At 50.4% G+C, this 19,797-nt stretch overlaps 1 protein-coding gene across 2 annotated transcripts in view; it reads right to left on the bottom strand.

Moving 5' to 3' along the window:
* The window catches only part of EPB41L1 (erythrocyte membrane protein band 4.1 like 1), a 135,274-nt gene that overhangs the window by 106,721 nt on the left and 8,756 nt on the right, over positions 1-19,797 (bottom strand). Inside the window, exon 2 of one of the 2 annotated variants that reach the window (XM_018057797.1) lies at positions 10,173-10,224. The exons of the other annotated variant lie outside the window; for it this stretch is intronic. The gene's annotated coding sequence lies outside the window, so the exon portion shown is untranslated. The remainder of the gene's footprint in view (positions 1-10,172; positions 10,225-19,797) is intronic. 2 annotated transcript variants of the gene reach the window in all.

The following is a 19,797-nucleotide window of genomic DNA, read 5'->3' as shown; positions in this document are numbered from 1 at the left end:
AATTTCCCAAATTCAAAATCATGCATCCCACAGAGGAATCTAGAGACACCTTCCTCGCCACTGCTTGGAAACTGCCAGAGACTGGTACTAAGTTCTGCTGTTCGATACAGATCACGTGTATACCTGCTGTGTTCGCGTCTGTGTCCCAGCACATGGGTCCGTGCATGGAGTACAGCACGAATTCAGTGCAAACTGGATGCCAACTCAAGGCTCAGTGGAGGGCAGTTACCTGGCAGTCTAGTGGTTAAGACTCCATGCTGACACTGCCAAGAGCCTGGGTGCAATCCCTGGTCAGGAAACTAAGATCCCACAAGCCACGCAGTACCACTTAAAAAAAAAGGGGGAAGGAGAAAAAAGACTCAATGGAGGAATTAATCCACTCCGAGGCCCAAGCACTGAGGGTGGGAGTAGAGCTGGGGGTGGCAGAGCAGGAAATAGCAGAGAGAGGCAGAAAAAGCTCAGGATCCAAGCAGGTTGTGTAGAACAAGCAGGCACACTGTGGGCCCACAGCTTCAGAAATCCTGGGCCCCAAAGCGAGACAGGTCTCCCCCAGTCACCTCGAACGTATGGACCTGAAGACTTGTGTACGTGTTCCTGTGACTTGGCAAGGCCACCAAGCCAGCCACTCTGTCGTTTATTCGGTCACTTGCTCCCTTGCTCTCCAAAACTTACAGGCTGAAAATCAGTGGCTGAAAATCAGTGTCAGTAACAGTCGTCTCCCATTTGCCAGTCAGTGCTGCCAGAGCCAGAGGCTGATCCTCACAGGACCTCTGACCAGGAGTTGAGCTCCTAAAGTGTGAGGACTTGAGCTGAAATCAGTGGCAAGCCACTTCTCTTAAGACTCACAACCGCATTTGTAAAATAGAGATGGTGATGCCTCCTTGCCCTCCCTTAGGGAATGCTCTGAAAGTCATATACAGTGATGGATGTGAACATGCCTTGTAAATTGTAAAGTGCCAAAGAGATATAAGAGATTATTCATAACAATAATATTGCCATCACTAGCCTCACTGGCCTCCAGATAACTTTGTTGTTCAGTGGCCAAGTCGTGTTCGACTCTTTGCGACCCCACGGACTGCAGTACACCAGGCTTCCCTGTCCTTCACTACCTCCCAAGTTTGCCAGAGTTAATGTCCATTGAATCAGTGGTGCCATGCAACCATCTCATACACTGTCCTCTTCTTCTGCCTTCAGTCTTTCCCAGCGTCAGGGTCTTTTCCAATGAGTTGGCTGTTCGTATCAGGTGGCCAAAGTATTGGAGCTTCAGCTTTAGTATCAGTACTTCCAATGAGTATTCAGTGTTGATTTCCTTTAAGATTGACAGGTCTGATCCCCTGACTGTCCAAGGGACTCTCAAGAGTCTTATCCAGCACTACAGTTCGAAAGCATCAATTCTTCGCACTCAGCCTTCTTTATGGTGCAGCTCTTACATTAGTACGTGACTACTAGAAAGACCATAGCCTTGACTACACGGAACTTTGTTGGCAACGTGATGTCTTTGCTTTTTAACACAGTCTAGGTAGTTTAGAGGTTGTCATAGAGAATTCCAACCTCTAAATGTCAGTGATCATCATCATTATTGCCACCAACAATAATTAACACCTATCAGTTGAAAATAGCAACCCACTCCAGTATTCTTGTCTGGAGAATCCCATGGGCAGAGGAGCCTGGTGGGCTACAGTCCATGGGATTGCAAAAGAGTCAGACACGACTGAGCAACTAACACATAACACATCAGTTATGAGACACTTGACTCGGACACTTGTATCTCAGGCACAGTCCTCTGCTCGTTGCTTGCTTTCTCCCATTTCAGCTCCATAACCTCTGAAGTGAGAACTATTATTGGGTCCATTTTACAGATGGCAAAGCTTAGGCACACATCAATGAAGTATCTCATTGAAATCCACACAGTAGGTGGTGGAGCAGGGGCCAACACCCAAGTCTATCTTAGTCTAGAGTTCCAGCTCATTCTACTGCCTGGTGGAAGCCTATTGCCTTGTTAAAGCTACTCCCCATTTACTAAAGCCTGTTGTGGCCCAAAGGGATATGATCACTTCTCTGACCCTTGCAGGAGGAACCCCTGACATGGGTAGGACTGGCTGATTCTGTCCTCCCTGTCTGACAAATGAGGCAACTGACCTCCAGGACAACTTGTCAACCATGTATTTTAGGCCACTGATCATACTACCGCAGGAATATAAAGGACTTAGGAGAGTGGATCCAGTGGGGGAAACTGAAGCCCAGAGAGGGAAAGAGACATGCCCAGGTCATTCGTTCAAACCTTTCCCAAGACCTGTGCATATGTAAGACACACATATGAAAAAAGCAGTGTGGGGTTTCCTTGGTGATCCAGTGGTTAAGAATCCACCTTCCAACACAAGGGACTTAGGTTCAATCTCTGGTCAGAGAACTAAGATCCCATAGGCCACAGGGCCACTAAGCCGTGTGCCACAACTAAAGAAGCCCTCACATGCCTCAACTAGAGAAAGCCCACACCCTTCAACAAAGAACCAGCACAGCCAAAACACAGAAAAAGAAAAGAAAGCAGTGTCTACTCTTCTAGTTTTCTAATGCTGCCCCCCCACCCCCCGCCCAATCCCACCTTGGCATCCAGGGCCAGCGACTGCCACCACCTTCCTAGTCTTAGTTCCCAGTTTAGCAAACGAGGAAACTACCTTGGCCAGTAAAGAGTTCTAGAGGCCAACACAGCTGCCCCAGGACCACATAAAGCCCAGGAGGCCAGTCTCCGTGCCCTGCTGGAGGTCTGGAGGTAAAGATGGTGCTCACACTGTATTCACAGGGTTGTGCCACCATCACCACTAATTCCAGAATCCTGGTTATTCTTAGCAAGCCCCGAGCTGTAGTCCCCAGCGCCCCTAGGAACACAGGGCTCCTCCCTGGTTTGGCCCAGACGCCACTTTTCTGGGAAAGGCCAGGGTGCCCCTAGGAAGAACTTCTCTGTGGCAGAAGTGGAGCAAAATGTAAACACTCAGCGGACACTGTGTTCCAGTTAGTGAAACAAAGTTGCGGACTGTCTGGGAAAGGGGCCCACACATGAGGCCAGCCCAAGCCCGTGTCTCTTCCTAGCCTTGTCTCTCTAGCTGCTCTCAATGCAGCGATTGTTTAGGTGCCTGGCCTCAGTTTCCCCACGTGCAGGCTGAAACGTGAGCCTCCAACACCCTACAGAGGGATCCCTCCTAACAAATGGCTAATCTCTTCCACCTTGTCAGGAAAAAAAGGCCAACCTCTTATGTCAACGAAGATTGGCAAGAACAGCAGTCTGGGGCTGGGCTAGGGAATGCTCAGATTTAGAACTGGTGAGGAAGGTTTTTTTCTGGGGCCTTAGGAAGCTTGGGAATGTGTGAACTGGGGACATGACTCCCACGTTTTGGGCTGAAAAGGGGGTCCCAGAGTCAGTCCTTAGAGCCATCAGCACTGGGCAACAGGAAGAAAGATCAGGATTCGCTGGTTTCTGTCTTCTACCTTTGCTGCCGCTCATTAGCTGTGTGACCTTGGAGAAGTCACTTACCTTCTCTGAGCCTCAGTGAACCCATCCACAGAATGGGGATAAATATAGCCTCTGTGCCATCCCCCTCAGGATTATGGGGAAAATCTGATGAGATGATGAATAGAAAAGTCCTAGTCCCATCCCATGAAAGAATTCCCCCACCCTTCTCCACCTCTGTTGACCCTAGAGAAATGCTGGAATCCCTCCAAGAAAAGTTGGAAAAATTCAGGGATCCCAGAGACAAGAGGGGCCACAGAAGGAATGCTGAACATCTGTGTCCTGTATGGATGACCTTTGTGAAGCCTGGCCCCTCTCCCCGAGACAGCCCCTCTAGCTCTCAGGGAAGCCAGGGACAACAGTCTGTATTCACATCGGGAAGAGGCTGAGGGGCAGACAGGGGAGCCAGAATCAGCATTTCTGAGCCATCAAGGTAACAGGAATCGCTGGACGAGAGCAGGGAGGAGGCTGTTGGTGGTCAGGCGGGGGAGGGGTGTCCTCCTGTTGAGTCTCCTCCACCTCCATCCCTCCTGCAAAAACCAGTGATGTCACCTTTCATGTGACAACTCGAGCTGTGTCATTTTCTTCCTTGGTAAATGGGGGTGATAAAGCCTCTGACACACCGTGAGTCCAGTTCAATAAACGTGCCTGTCATTCTCCCTTCCTTTGAAACCTGGGAGACTCCCGGTACCAACATCATCTTCCTCCAATTTTCCACCTGAGTTATTTGAAGAAAAAATCTGAAGGCACTTTCAGGACAGAGCCCAGGCTCTGAGGGCATAGTCCATCTGCTGACAAGGTGGATGAGATCCGCAGTGTGTGGAAGGGGCAGGGGGAAGGAAAGAGGCCTCTCCATGGGATAGAGGTCCATGGGGAGGGAATGGAGAGTCCTACTGCTCACAAGACTCTTTCCAGAAACAGTCTTCGTTCCTTGAGCTCGTTCTGCCTGGAGGGAAGCCTCTCCTCTGAGCAAAGGACTGCAGGGGAGCACTCTTCCCATCATTTGCCCCCAGGAATGAAGGACTGACACCTGTGGGTGCCCACATGGCCTTTCCCACCCTCTACATGGCGCCTGGGAGAAAAGGTAAGGGACCTGGGCATCCAGGTGCAACTGGAGATGATCAGACCTCTTCACATCTCTGAAGAGAATAACATAGAATGGGGAGGGGGTGGGCTTCTGTGAAGCCTGAAAGATGGCTGGCTTCCCTGCCCCACCCCAGCTCTTTCGCTCTGGCCAGACTGAACCACTCCAGCTTCTCCCTTCCAACGCCTTTTCCCAAGCAGCTCCCTCTCCCGGAGAGCCCTCCCTGAACCCACTGCCCCAGTCCAGCCCCTTCCAAAGCCTAGAGCCATGCCTTCTCCAGGAAGCACATTCTGGCTGCTGGGCCCCAGGGCCCAGGCTGCCCCTTTCCCCCGGGTGTCAGTTTCCCATCCCTCTCCGACGGTGATCTGCACTCTTGGCTGTGTCTCGGCCACACCTGCACACGTTGATTTCCCCTCTGGGGGGCACGGAGCTCACAGACATGAACTCAAATGCCACCTTTGCCACTTGTTAGCCACCTGATCATGGGACAGTCACTTCTCTCTGAGCCTCAGTTTCCTCTGGAAAATGGTGAGAATAATCATACCCATTCCATAGCATTGTTGCAATTAAATGAGACAGTGACCATTCAGGGCTCAGGACAGAGCCTGGCACAGTGTGGGAGCTCAGGAACGTGCCTTGTTTGCTATGGTGGCCTTTCGGATAGGTTCATGAATGATTTTCCTTTGCACCTCCTGAAAGGCCTACCACAAAATCGTATGCGTGTTTAGTCACTCAGCCATGTCTGACTCTTTGTGACCCCATGAGCTGTAGCCTGCCAGGATCCTCTGTCCATGGAATTTTCCAGGCAAGAATACTGGGGTGGGTTGCCATTTCCTCCTCCAGGAGATCTTCCCAACCCAGGGACTGAATCTGGGTCTCCTGAACTGTGGACAGATTCTTTACCGACTGAGCCACCAGAACCATATACCAAATGGATTTCTATGCAGGTGGATCTGCAGGCACCCTGAGGAAGCCTTTCCCAGTGGCACAGTACAGAGTAACCTGGGCTTGACTGCCTCTGCAGGTCACAAGCTGTGTCACGGAGCAGCATGCAAGTAGACAGAGAAGCCACTTGAACTTCTGATCAGAGGCAGTGGACATAGGATCAGAGGGCAGGCTCTGAAGCCAGGCTCCTTGAACTTGAACCCGAGCTCCTCCTCTTACTCAGTATATGACCTTCACTAGCTGTGCCTTGGTTTCCCCATCTATAAAATGGGGAGAGTAATTGTACCTACCCAAAGGAGCATCTGGAGGATTAAATGAAATTACACATGAAAAGTAATAGAGGGACTTCCCTGGTAGTCCAGTGGCTAAAACTCCCCACTCCCAATGCAGGGGCCCAGATTTAATCCTTGGTCAGGGAACTAGATCCCACACATCGCAACTAAAAATTCACATGTCGCAACCAAAGATCCCTCACGCCAGAGTGAAAATTGAAGATCTCACATGCTATAACTAAGACTCGGTGCAGCCAAGTAAATAAATACTAAAAAGAAAAGAAAGGGAATAGAACATGCTCATCATAAGGAAAGTAACTCAATAAACATTACCTATTGTTTTCATTGTTGATATTTTTATTCCTGTCACTGAAGAGGAGGGGCTATGGTTCCGTGCGGGCCTATAAGCTGCTCACTCTCCTATAACCCAAGATTCCACGAACATGCTTGCATATTCTCATGGCTCTGTCTGCCAGCAGCCTTCCACTCCTTCTTCTAACGAGAGCTCTGCTCCTCCATTTGCTACACAAGGAGGCACTTAACCCAGGCCTGGCCACTATAGGGAATGGCCCTAATCCCCTAGCAACAATGACTGAACCAATCAGAATCATTCCCTTGGGTTGATATATAGATCCTAGTAGAAAAACCACCATCATTCGAAAACCTAAGATCATGGCATCTGGTCACATAACTCCATGGCAAATAGATGGGGAAAAACTGGAAACAGTGACAGACTTTATTTTCTTGGGCTCCAAAATCACTGCAGATGGTAATTGCAGCCTTGAAATTAAACGACGCTTGCTCTTTGGAAGAAAAGCTATGACAAACCTAGACAGTGTATTAAAAAGCAGAGACATCACTTTGATGACAAAGGTCCACAGTCAAAGTTATAGTTTTCCCAGTAATCACGTACAGATGTGAGAGTTGGACCATAAAGAAGGCTGAGCACTAAAGAATTGATGCTTTCGAATTGTGCTAGGCAAGACTCTTGAGAGACACTTGGGCTGCAAGGAGATCCAACCAGTCGATCCTAAAGGAAATCAACCCTGAATATTCATTGGAAGGACTAATGATGAAGCTGAAGCTTCAACACTTTGGCCACCTGATGTGAAGAACCTACCCATTGGAAAAGACCCTGAGGCTGGGAGGGCTTCCCTTGTAGCTCAGCCGGTAAAGAATCCGCCTGCAATGCAGGAGACCTGGGTTCGATCCCTGGGTTGGGAAGATCCCCTGGAGAAGGGAAAGGCTACCCACTCTCTGGCCTGGAGAATTCCAAGCACTGTATAGTCCATGGGGTCGCAAAGAGTCAGACACGACTGAGCAGCTTTCACTTTCACTGAAGCTGGGAAACATTCAGGGCAAGAGGAGAAGGGGCAACAGAGGATGAGATGGTAGGATGGCATCAAACAGACACGAGCTTGAGCAAACTCCAGCAGATAGTGCAGGACAGGGAGGCCTGGTGTGCTGTAGTCCATGGGGTCCCAAAGAGTCAGACATGACTTAGTGACTGAACAACAACAACTTTCTGTTTGGGTTGCTAAGCTAGGGCAGTGGTCAGCCAGTTCCTCAGAAGGACAGAGGAGAGACAAGCTGTGATGGAGACAGAAGGAGCATCTACCTGGTTTCTCATCCTACGAGTCCATGAACTGCCCAGGATCCATTCAAGTCCTTTTCTGGTTTAAGTCACCTTGAATAGAGCTTTTGTCACTTGTTTCCGAAAAAGCCAGGTCCAATTATATAGGCCCTAACCAAGATACAGTCTGAGCTGGCCGTGGGCAGGGCAGGGCAGCAGCAGTATTAAGGCTGCTCCTGTGTGTTCCAGCACAATCTTTATTATCTGCGCTACAAAGGACAGTCTGCAAAGCATGTTCTCATGAATCATCCTGATCCTATGGTCTTCCGACACTGCCTCCCAGAGCCCTATGAGCCTGCAGAGGCACCTCCAAGAACACCCATAGAGAGACTTTCCTGGTGGTCCAGTGGTTAAGAGTCTGCCTTCCAATGAAGAGGACATGGGTTCAATCCCTGGTCAGGGAACTAAGATCCCACAGGCTGCAGGGTAACTAAGCCTGAGCACCACAACTGGAGAAAGCTGGCACGCTACAGCGAAGACCCAGCACAGCCAAAAGAAACACCAAAACAGCCATGGAACAAAGGGCAGTAAGGAGGGCAGCAAGATTCTAGGTGACTGCTGCAAACTCAACCACAGTGGTTCTGTTTCAGATGCTTATGTATCGGGATTCTACTGCCTCCAAAGATGTGAAATACCTGATTCTAATGGATGCTCAAAAGAGCATTAAGAGGTAACTAAGGCTGATGTGTCCATCTCCATTCTCCAAAAAAGAAAACCGAGGCCCAGAATGGGGAAGTGATGAGACCAAGGTCACAGAGCAAGTCAGTGTCAGAGCAAAGACTTGAATGCAGGGCTCTGGACTCGCAGGCAGAATGAATTCCACTGCACCAGGCTGCCTGTGAAAACCTATCATCTCTCACACTTCCTGTGTCCTCTGGTAAACTGATGGCAGTTAATATCTTCTAGTGCATGCGTGCTAAGTCACTTCATTCATGTCCAACTCTGCAACCCTATGGAATGTAGCCCGCCAGGCTCCTCTGTCCATGGGATTCTTCAGGCAAGAATACTGAAGTGGGTTGCCATTTCCTCCTTCAGGGGATCTTCCTCACCCAGGGATTGAACCCAAGACTCTTGCGTCTCCTGCATGGGCAGGCACGTTCTTTACCACTAGTGCCATCTGGTTCTATAGTCTCACCTTTCTCAGATCTGGCCCCTCCAGGATCGCCTGCCTCTGAACCTGACTCCTTAGAGGGCTTCCAGAAGCTCAAGGAACTTGTGGAATAAATGTTACGACCCAAATTCGACCTTCTTCTCCACCATACACACATACACTCAGTTCCCCTTCTCCCCACCCATTTGCCCAAATGTCAGGCAAAGCCCAGCAGGCCGCCTCCCGGGAACTCGTAATCCACCTCCTCTGTCCAAGCTGTGCTGTGACTGCAGACAGAGGATTCCTTGTTCCCAGTGCTTCCTGCCCAGAGACCTCCATGGGGCCCGTGCGCTGGCCGGAAAGAGCCAAATCATTCCTTTCAACTGGAGCTAAAGCCACCTGAATCCCTGCCACCCCTGGGAGCAACATGCTCCCAGCTCTGCTTGGCATTTATTCTATCTGCCCTGGTCTGTCCAGCCCCACCTCAACACCCACAGCCGCTGCTGCCTACACACACACACACACACACACACACACACACACACACACACACACACACACACACACAGGATTTCCCCTAGGGTACAGAGGTGCTTTATGTCTAATCAAAAATCAAAACCAGAGTGGGATGTCCCTGGTGGTCCAGCGGTTAGGACTCTGCGCTTCCACTGCAGGAGGTGTGGGTTTGATCCCCAGTTGGGGAACTATCATCCTGCATGCTGCATGCGCGAGGCCAGAAAACACACAGAGAAAACAGAGGATTCTAGAATGACGACATCACAACCCTGACAGTTGTGCCTTACTAATAACCCCACAGTGACATCTGCCTATTACTCCGCAATCTCCCCGACCAGTATAACTTCTTGGCTCAGTTCCCTCTCCACAACCTCACCCTGCCAGAGTCACCAGGAGGTGGAAAGGGGCTTTGATATGCCCCAGGCCAGTGGTTTGTGAAGTATCCTGCGCAGAGCTCAGGACAGTTCCATGGCATTGTTGGGGGGCTTCTAGAAGCTGAGGAATTAGCCAGTTAGAGTCCCCCAGGCTCACCCCAACTTTGACCATGGCTGCAACTCCTGTACTGTTTTGTACAGTGAGATTCTTTGGGGTTCACTTGAAAAGGAGATTTCACTGCTGGAAGATTTCAAAGCAACTCTTTCACCCTGACTCCACCTCTGCCCTACCTTGACAATGTATATATGACCTCGAGGCCAACAGATAGGGAGGTAGCTGCCCAAGGTCATATACCAATCAGTGGCAGAACCAGAATGAAAACACTCCCTTCTGAATCTAGTCTACAAACTCCAAGCGGTTAGCAAAAGAAAACCAGGGCCTCAGGTCAGCGGATCTAGCTTCTAGGTTCAAGGTCACTCGCCCCCAAGCATGGTGGATGGAGAAGCGATTTGGACAAAACACGCTGCCTAACACAGAGGCACTTAACGAATACCCATTTCAGTCCCTTCCTCAAAATAAGCCTAAACCAGAGAGAACTCTCAACATTGCCCCCGTTTTTCAGGCCCACCAGGAATCTGTAGCCTAGACAAACTCCCACCTCCCCAGCAGTAAAATACATTAAAATAACCTGAGGGCTGAAAGGTCAGTTTGTCCAACCTGAGCAGAGGAGGCTGGGCCTCTGGAACACTCACCCTGGCTCCGACCACACCAGCTTCCCCGGGCGGAAGGACGGCAGTCAGACACCTGGAAGGAGCAGACAGTGTTAGCACCTCCGAACTGAGTTTGTGGACCCAGCATGGAGTTGGAAACTGAGAGGCTGGCATTTGACTCTCTGAGGAACCTTCAGGAAGCTGCTGAACCTGTTACACAGAAAGGCCCGTGTGACTCTGCGGAGCCAAAGGGAAAGTAACAAATATGAAACTGGAGCGGCCTGCAGGGGCCAGGCCAGGAAGGGCCTCGGAGGGTAAGGTAAAGAATCCAGTCTCGAGAGTCTAAAAGCTACAGGAAACCATTGACCTGCAGGGTTGAGAATGGACTGAAAACCGTAGCTTCAGGTGTGTGAGTTGGAGGCTGCTGTGGTTGTCTGGGGGCACATGATAAGGACCCAGGCTGGGGTGGCGACAGCAGACCTGGAACCTGGTGGCTGGATTCCAGAGCTCTTTGAGCAGTGGTATCCCCAGAAATGACCTTCCCAGGTAGCACCAGTGGTAAAGAACTGGCCTGCCAATGCAGGAGACCTAGGAGACTCGGGCTCAGTCCCCGGATGGGGAATATCCCCTAGAGAAGGAAATGGCAACCCCCTCCAGTATTCTCGCCTGGAGAATCCCATGGACAGAGGAGCCTGGCAGGCTACAGTCCATAGGGTCGCAAAGAGCCGGATAAGACTGAAGCAACTGAGCATACACGCACACATGCATTCCCAGAAATCATTGGTGGACCAGATCCGGGGGGATAAGGAAGAGAAAGGTCTGCCTACACCTCAGGTGCCCCTTTCACAGCAGTCCCCTGGTCTCCACCCAGGACAAAACATAGCCACTGTTCTTTCAACCTGGCCTATCCTTACCTCAGTTTCCCCACCTGTAAAATAAACATGGTTGGACTCAGGTGTCCCTAAGGTCTTTATAGCATTAATATTCTGTTCTGAGCTAATTCATTCCATTGTTGTTTTTGTTTTTTTTAATATTTACTTATTTGGCTGCATTGGGTCTTAGTTGTGGCATGTGGAATCTTCATCGCATCACATGGGATCTTTTGTTGTGATGCACGGGCTTAGAGCAGGGATCAGACCCACATCCCGTGCACTGTAAGCTGGACTCTTAACCACTGGACCACCAGGGAAGTCCCCACCCACAGGGTATTGAAGACCCTTTTTAATCATCTTTCAGCCCCAACTTCAGGCCTGGCCTAGTACACGATGGGCAGAATCACTGGAGGAGAAACGTCGGGTCCCCTGGATTCACACACTCAGAACAGTAACCTCCAGGTTGGATGAGGTGTTTCTGCTTCACATAGGAAATAAGAATCAAGGGAAGACCACCTGGGCTGAGGTTGAAACAGCAGGAGCAGGCGCCTTGTTCCTGCTCCCCCACCCAAGAGGCCTCAGGTCACGGGCCCTGCAGCTGTAACATCTGTCACCCCGTAGCTTACAACCTGTTTCCCCATCTACTGTTTCCCGAAGTCCAGTTTCAACCTGGGGGATCAGCTACCAAGGGACCTGGGAGGCAATGCAGTGCAGTGGTTTAAGCTGGGACTCTGCAGCTGGGTTGATCCCTGGGTCAGGAAGATCCCCTGGAGAAGGGTATGGCAACCCACTCCAGTATTCTTGCCTGGAGAATCCCATGGACAGAGGAGACTGGCGAGCTACAGTCCATGAGGTCGCAAAGAGTCGGACATGACTGAGCAACTAACACTTCCACCTTCTGCAGCCACACAGAGTTGGTTTGAATTCTGGCTTTACCACTCTCCAGCAAGTGGCTGGGAGCCTCAGTTTCCTCATTTGGAAAACAGGAGTAAGAGCGTCCACTTCCAGGGCTAAAGGGAGGATTCAAAGAGATGCTGCCTGTGAAAAACTCAGCATAGCTCCCTATCACAACAACCCAGGAGATAGCAGCCCCCATTTCCAGATGTGGACCCTGGGACCCCGGAAGGTGAAAGGACTCACTGAAGAGCATTAGAGAATCCATGCTGGAGTGAGACTCAGAGTTCAGGTTCTTACCTGCCAGGTTATACACTCATTCACCATTTGGGTTCCTCGCTGTGGCTCAGACAGTAAAGAATCTGCCTGCAATGTGGGAGACCCAGGTTCAATCCCTGGGTGTGGAAGATCTCCTAGAGAAGGAAATGGCTACCCACTCCAGTATTCTTGCCTAGAGAATTCCATGGACAGAAGAGCCTGGGAGGCTACAGTCCATGGGATCACGGAGAGTTGGATACGACTGAGTGACTAACACTTACTTTTTAGATGAAGATGTGACTAAACATTATAATAACTTGACCAAAGCCATAGAGGGAATTCATGGTAGAAGAGGGATTTAAACCCAGGCCTTCTTGATGAAAAGCCCGTGATCTCCCCTACAGTTATCCAGAAAGTAGACATGATGGTAGAAGAAAGTAGAAGCTTCAGATTTCAGGGCCCTTTAAACCTGGAACAGGGACAAATGCAAACCAGGCAGATGGAGAGAGGGTGGTGATGAAGCTACCTTGAGAGGAAACCAGAAGGAGCCGATGAAACAAAAGCTTCTTTCTCAGCAGCCCTCACCGGGGACCAGGCAGGAGAGGAGGGGCTGACAAGCAGGGCCATCCGCCCTGCCAGGGCTGAGCTGAGGGCTGGATCTAAACAAACAGACACAGTTCCAGCTTGGCCCCCAACTTGTTGACAGATCCTGGAGAGGTCACACACACACACATACACACACTCAGCTCTCTGTTTCTTTAGCTCAAGAAGGAGACAGTATACTGAATGGTGTCAAGATCCCTTCCAGCTATGGAAGACTAGTCATAACCATTCCTCATGAATGCCAGACTCTCTAGCTCAGGCTCTGCTCTCACAAACTCCCAAAGGGGGCCTCTTAACAGTGGCTCCCATATTTCCACAACAGGCATGGGAAACCTTGCATTCAGCCTCTGGCTATATAGCCTGATCACTTTCCCTCACCTTTCTCATCTGTAAAATGGTCTCATATCTTTAGCCTGATCAACTACAGAACCTGAAGAACCAAAGAGCTTCCCCAAAGTCTAGCAATCCCCCCAAGGTACTGAACAAAGCATCCCCGCAGTGCCCACACCAAGTCCCACCCTCAAGATCTTTTAACTTCTCCTTTCCCTCTGGCCCCTGTCCCATCTGGACCAAAGGAAAAACCAAATCCAAGCTCATGGATGCAATAACAGTAGCAACAGCTCTGAAGACTAGCAGTAGAAGCAACCACGGTTACAGCTAAGACTCGACTGTGCATATGTGCCAGGCACTGTGCTGGCACAAGAGCTGCACCTGGATTCTATCTTAAGTAATCCCCTCCATCAACGAGGTAAATCTCATCCTTAGTCTAGATTTACAGATGAGAGACTAAGGTTCAACCAAGTGAAGTGACCTGCCCAAGGTCACACTCAGAGCAAGTGAGTAGCATGGCCACCCAGACACAGGCTCTTCATTTGGCACTAGAAGTCCTGCTCTTATCCTTGAGGCTGTGGGGTTATTCAGGGTAACATTCCACCATGGGGTGGGGACCCAGATACAGGGGGGCAGTGAGTAAGGGGATATCTGGCCTTTACTCTCACCCTAAACCTCCCCAAGTATCTAATCTTTGCAGTTTTGTATTATTATTCCAACATGTCCAACTCAACTCTCAGGTTAGAACAGTTTTTATCCAATCAAAATATAATGCAAGCCAAATCTGTAATTTAAAAATTTTCAGTAGCCACATTTAAAAGAGTACAAAGGAACAGGTGAAATTAATTTTAATGGTATATTTATTTAACAATATCAAAAGTGTTTTTGAGGGAATCCCCTGGAAGTCCAGTGGTGAGGACTCTGAGTTTCCACTGCTTGGAGCCCTGGTTCAATCCCTAGTTAAAGAACTAAGATCCTACAAGTCATGCGATGCAGCTCCCTCTGCCCCCCCCAAAAAAACCCTAAGTATTACTGAAATGTTTTACAATCTTTTTTTTCATACTAAATCTTCTAAATCCAGTGTATACCTGACGCTAAATTTTCATCAGTTATTTAGAGTCTCTTAACCTTTACAATTGAAAAAGTGTTTCCACAAACGTAAGTTCACAAACAGACACAGATGTTTTCCAATAACTGGAGTATTCTGTTTAAATTTTAAGTTATTTAAAAGTAAATAAGATTGGGAATTCCTGATGGTCCAGTGGCTAAGACTCCATGCTCCCAATACAGGGGGGCCCAGGTTCCATCTCTGGTTAGGATTCTAGACCCTCCATGGTGCATATAAGTGTTCGGAAGCCTCACCTAAAGATGCCTGTGACGCTACAACTGAGACCCGGCGCAGTCAAATAAATAAATGTTTTAAAATTAAATACGATTACAAATTCCATTCCTCAGTGGCACTAGCCACATTTCACGTGCTCCATAGCCACACGTGGCTACTGTATGGGACAACAAAGTCCCAACAGTCAAGTCCTAGAGGGTGGGGCTGGTGGCCTCCATGCCCCTAATCCAGAGCTGAGCCTCCTAAAGTCAAGTCGAATGTCAACAGAACCGGATTTACTCATTCCAACCCCCTGCAGAGCCTGATGTTAGTATCTACCTCAGGTGCCTTTATACTCACGGTGCAGGTGGCAAAGGGATCAGTGTGCCCATGCTCGGAGGATGGCATGGGGGCTCAGAGAGATGGGTGACCAGCCCAAAGTCACTCAGCTGTGACCCACAGACTGTCTGACTTGGAAGCCTAAGCTCTGTCCCTAAAGCCTGGCAGCGACCTGGTCTCAGGCACAGACTTCTAGAGGAATAAATAAGCCTTTACCACTAAATCCCCCAACTCCGCAAGTCTAGTGGCAGAATATGTGCTCACTTGCTCAGTCATGTCTGAACTCTTTACAGCCCCATGGACTGCAGACCAGCAGGCTCCTCTGTCCATGGGATTTTCCAGGCAACAGCACTGGAGTGGGTTGCCATTTCCTTCCCCAGAGGATCTTCCCAACTCAGGGATCGAACCCGAGTCTCCTGCATTGGCGGGCGAGTTCTTTACCACTGAGCCACTAAGGAAGCCCAGAGAATGTCCCCTAACAGGAGTTAAGGGTTAAAGGAGAGGAAGTAGCGTGGTCTGCACTGGGCGGTGGTCCTGTATGTGGGGCTTAGGCCACTAGGGTACCGTTCCCACCAGCCCTCTCACCCTTACCCGGCAGGAGGCAAAGCCAGCAAGGTCCACTGGCTGCTTGTCCTCTGGGTTGGGTCCCCCGAGGCTAGCTGCCATGCCCTCCCTGACATCTTGCCCAAGAACACTCACCCAGAGGCCCCTGGACTAGGGCCAGAGCCTGTACTCACCTCCCAGGGTCACCTCAGCTGGAGTCCAGGGAAAGGGTCCAAGAGGCAGTCCACCCCCACCCCTAGGAGGAGGGAGGAGCAGGCCCAGGAGGCAGATTCCAGAGAAGGGAAAGGGTGGCAGGGATAGGCCAGAAGAACCTGGGTGGTTCCACTCGTCTCCTGGGGAGCATGGCTAGCATTCAGCCCCCTCCCTTCAGCCTAACCGGGCGAAACTCTCACCAGTTATTAGGTTTAACAATTAACTCTGGTTTCCACTTCAGCAGGAGGCAGTTCCAGCAGAAAGTCCCATCTGGGGTGGGGGGACTTGGAAGGGGATAGAGAGGAAGGGGTTGGAGTGAAAGGGAGAAAGAGGTGGTTAGTAAAGCCACCCACCTCCTCCTTCCCATCCTACCAGTGTGGGGCAACTAGAGGGGGGTGGTGTAAGTTCCATAAGGTCGGGGGCAGTGCCTGGCACATAGTAGGTGCTCAATAAATTTTTAAAAAATTATTTATTTGGCTGTGTTGGGTCTTAGTTGCGGCACATGGGATCTTTCTTTGTGGCAGGTGGGCTCTCTAGTCGTGGTAGGCCAGCTTAGCTACCCACCCCCACTACCCCCCTCGCATGTGGGATCTTGGTTCCCCAACCAGGGATTGGACCCACGTCCCTTGCCTAGGAAGGTAGATTCTTAACCACTGGACCACCAGGGAAGTCCCTCAATAAATATTTTTAATTAACAAATAAGCAGGTGAGGTGATAGAGGAGAAGTATGTGTGTGTGTGTGTGTGTGTGTGCATGCACGTGTGTGCACCTGCACACATGCACGAGCTCAGTCATGTCTGACTCTCTGCGACCCTATGGACTGTAGTCTGCCAGGCTCCTCTGTCCATGGGATTTTCCAGGCAAGAATACTGGAATAGGTTGCCCTTTCCTCTTCCAGGGGATCTTCCCCACCCAGGATGGAACCCTCATCTCTTGCATCTACTGCTCTGGCAGACCGGTTCTTTACCAATTGAGCCACCCAGGAAGCCCCAAGTGGAGGAAAGCAAAAGTTGACTTGTCCTGGGTCCTTGCTGAGACCAAGCTGGGCTGAAGACCGGGAGGGCAGTCACCCAGAACATGCCAGGAAATGGCTCTGAAGTCCCCCAGCCCTGGCGCTGCCCTTCCGAGCTGTGACCTTTGTAGTGCAATCTTCCCCATAAACAAGGGGTGACGGATAACACTACAGTGTCATGTACAGGGCTACATGGGGCCAGGCCCAAGCTGCTGGTGTGCTCCATGCTGCTGTAACACAGTCATGTCTCTCGCTGCCTGGCAACAGCTTCTTCTTCTCAGGCCACCCCCTGAACTCCCCCACATCCCAATATTCCCCTGGATCCCACCTATGTGGCCTTTTTTTCTTTCCGGGAAGAAGGAAAGCCCGGGATGATGACGGTTCCAGCCCACTCACATCCCACCCACCTGGGATCACATACACACCCTAGCAACGGACTGCTCTCATCTGGCGTTCGATCGTCATTTATACACCCCTCCTGGGGCCCCCTCCTCACCCTCTTCCCCCCATCCCCTAACCCAGACCTACAAAGGACCGTAGCCCACCCCAGGCTGGTGTGGAACTCACTGTGGCCAGTTCCCTGGGCGTTCTTGGGTAGGGGCTCCCCCTTCTGGACCTCTGCTTCCGGTCTGTGTAACGAGGAAGTGAGAGGGGTGGACTAAGAGATTGCTTCCCCTGATATTCAGAGTTTCTGACATTTCTGGGATCAATTTGAGTTTTAACTTCAGACAGACCAGTGTTCAGATCCTGGCCAGGTAAACAGGCAGCCTTGATGTTACGAGATAGACTCTGAGATAGGACTGCAGAGCCCCGGAGCACCAGTTCACCCCGGACTATTCTCAGCTCAAGCCTGGGCAACGGGACAAAGGGCCTCCATGCTCACTGGGCCCTACTACCTCCTCTATAAAGTCCCAACTTTCTTTTCCTGCCCCCCCTTTCCAGTCTTCTCTCTGTCGTTCTCAGCAGCAGCATCATGAGTGATCACTCCCCCAGTTTCTTCTTGGTAAGACAAAGTTTGAAGCTCACCCTTCATCTGGAGCATTGACCCTAAGGCCCTTTTTTTAAAAACAATTTTTATTTTAAAAAACAAAAAACATTTGTTTATTTACTTGGCTGTGTCAGGTCCTAGCTTCAGCACATGGGATCCTTCTTGCCTCATTGTGATGCACAGACTCTCTAGCTGTGGCATGTGGAGGCTTAGTTGCTCTATGGCACATGGGATTTTAGTTCCCCAGCTGGGGATCAAACCTGCGTCCCTTGCATTGCAAGGCAGATTCTTAACCACTGGCTCACCCTGCGTCCCTTGCATTGCAAGGCAGATTCTTAACCACTGGCTCACCAGAGAAGTGGAGATTCTAGAGTCGCTTCTGCTTCCACTCCACCCTTTCCTGCTTCCTTCTCACAACTCTCCAAGCTCGCGGCCCACTCTCCCATCTTTGGCCTGATACTCGTCTCCTTGATCTCCCCAGGGAATAGCTGTCTCCCTGACTCCCCCTGTCCCCTCCTGCTTCATCCCCTTTCAGCTCTAATGTTGCCTACAGCATGGAGTCTACACTGAACACTCACTCAACTCTCTCAGCCGTGTCTCTCTCAGACACTGCTTCCCGGAAGACAGTCTTACCAGCCCTGCTATATGACCTTAAGACCCTGCAGACCAAGGACCCCTCGCAATGACTTTTCTCTGTCCCTCACCCTTGCTCCCTAGCATGGTGAGAACACAGCAGCTACCTGCTGAAACAGCAAGGGTAATAACCATTAGCTGAAAAATAATGAATTATAATCGCTTATTAAGGGACTTCCCAGGTGGTCCAGTGGCTAAGACGCCATGCTCCCAAAGCAGGGGGGTCCTGGTTCGATCCTTGATTAGGAACTAGATCCCACATGTCGAAACGAAAAGTTCACACGCTGAAACCAAAGATCCCACATGCCACAACTAAGACCCAGTGGAGCCAAATAAATAAATATATATTTTTTAATTGTTTACTGACCATTTATTCTTTACAATGCTTGGATCTCAGCATTTAACACACGTCTTTTCAGTTAAGTCTCTCAAGCCCCATTGTCATTCCTGCTCCTTTGTTTTAAACTGAGGAAACTGAGGTTCAGAGAGGTGAAATGATTTGTCCGAGACCACGTGGCCAGGAAATGGCAGAGTCAAGACTGGAATTTCAGTTCTTATCCACTGCCCTACTTGGCCTCCCTCCAATCCACACATAAAAGAGGGGGTAAGTGAGAAGTTGTGACTCGACAGTGCTGAGGTCGTGGGGGCTCCAGAGAAACCAGTCCTTCCCCAGCACCAGAGGCAGACTCGGTAAATAAAACTGCATAACCTTCTATTAAGCACCTGCTCTGTGCAAAGCTCTGTGCTAGGTGCTGGCTGCACAGAAGGTTACATGAGCGATCTGGTGCTCACAATCTAGCACAAGAGACAAGCCACGTGCCAGGATAAATCAAAGAGCAAGCAGAACTTGTCCCCAGAGGGGAACAGATAAGGTACTACAGAAGGGGGAAAGACAGATGTCACTGTGGGGGTGGGGATGAGAGGGCTCACAAGGCTTTGGGGGACAGAGGTTAGCATCTGAGCTGAGCCTGGACAAGGCAGGCAGGATTTCAGCAGTGACTAGGGAGGGAGGTGGGTGGCATTCCTGGCAGAGATGAACCCAGGATGTTGGGGCAAAGACACAGGTAAGCACTGGGTGTGTCCCAGGAGCCACAGCAGATCCCCTCTACCAGCTCCTCCCCTTGGCACTGGGCCCAGGCGTCCGGCCGTGAAGAGAGGTCACCATGAGTGTCCCCAGACTCACAGGCACCTGGTTGAATCTGATGAGTGGGCATGGACAGGAAGAAAGGGCTGGGTGCCTGGACACATGGTCTGACAAGATGGGCTCAAGGGGCTAGAATCCAGGCTCTGCGTAGAAGCTCTGAAGATGGGAGATGCTGAAGGGAGGAGGTGGTCCTATCAGAAGTGGGTGAAGCTGGGGAGGCAGCGAGGAAAGGGACAAAGAATGTGAAGTGGACAGCAGAAGGCCTGGCTTCTAGAACCACAGATCAAAGCTGCATGAGACCTGGGGCTTATCCTGCCCAGACCTCACTTTACACCTGGGAAAACTGAGGCCCTGATAGCGGAAGAGCCGGGTTCGCAGTCCCCGAGCATCTTCAGAGCAAAACCAGCCATGTGCTGAGAGGAGGGAGAAATCTGACTTCAACACCCCCCTCTGCCATGACCTCCTAGTGACCTTTCTCCAGTCCTTAGGCTCCCACTCAGTACAACAATCCTTGTCT

This window comes from Capra hircus, chromosome 13, assembly GCF_001704415.2.
Source record: "Capra hircus breed San Clemente chromosome 13, ASM170441v1, whole genome shotgun sequence".
NCBI classification, from domain to species: domain Eukaryota; kingdom Metazoa; phylum Chordata; class Mammalia; order Artiodactyla; family Bovidae; genus Capra; species Capra hircus.
Note: the sequence above shows the minus strand (reverse complement) of the source record. Positions and strands in the feature narration are given on the sequence as shown.